This window comes from Phalacrocorax carbo, chromosome 2 (genome assembly GCF_963921805.1).
Source record: "Phalacrocorax carbo chromosome 2, bPhaCar2.1, whole genome shotgun sequence".
NCBI lineage: Eukaryota > Metazoa > Chordata > Aves > Suliformes > Phalacrocoracidae > Phalacrocorax > Phalacrocorax carbo.
Genome location: NC_087514.1, coordinates 82,064,045 through 82,064,888, shown reverse-complemented (window position 1 = coordinate 82,064,888; position 844 = coordinate 82,064,045).

Below are 844 nucleotides of genomic sequence, written 5' to 3'. Positions count from 1 at the left end.
TCAGTGTTTCTTAAGATCCTGCATAGAGCGCTCTCTGCATTTATCTCTTAAGACTTGCAGTTATCCTCACCTGAAGTTCCTCTTTTTTCACATGCCATTTCTGTTCCCGTCGTGATTCGGCTAGCACCTCTGACATCTGATAAGCCAGCAGATCTGTTCCAACGTGTCCTCTTGGATTCTTGGGACAAAATTAAGCTCACCTAACTTCAGACATCTCGAGCAGATGGTCACTGCCAGCTCCTGCTACAGTCACTGAGGAGAACCAGACCCTTCTAGAGACCCACTCCCCTGACTGACTGCATGACAAGGCCCTCCACCAACAAGGCAGAGAGCCCAAGCAGACCTAGTTCAGAGGCAGACATCCAAATTGGCAAGGTAAATTCCACTGTCTGCAGTAGATCTTTATTAACCCCCTTTTATTAATATGCTCAAGATTACAAAAATGTACATCTTGACAATTTAACACTTTCAGCTGTAATGCTTTTGTATTGCTATTTGTAAATAATATGCAAACCATTAAAACCCCCCAATAAAAATACATCATTTTTTGGTATGTCTGCTTGTACCAAAACAAGAATAAAATATAGACAAGTTGATCAATAGCTGTAAATATTACTGTTGATGCAAAATAGATAACAATACCGTACTCTCAGGCATTATAACATTTTGCCATGCAGAGCAGAACCAAATCTAAAGTAGGCAAGTTATTTAATTAAGTGAAAAACTTTTTTGTTTAATTAATAAAATATTTGATATACAGGTTTCAATGAGATGAAATTATTCTATGTGTCGGGCCTTCTTAATTAAAAGCTACAAATTATTGAAAAAAAAACCTCAGAAAAAC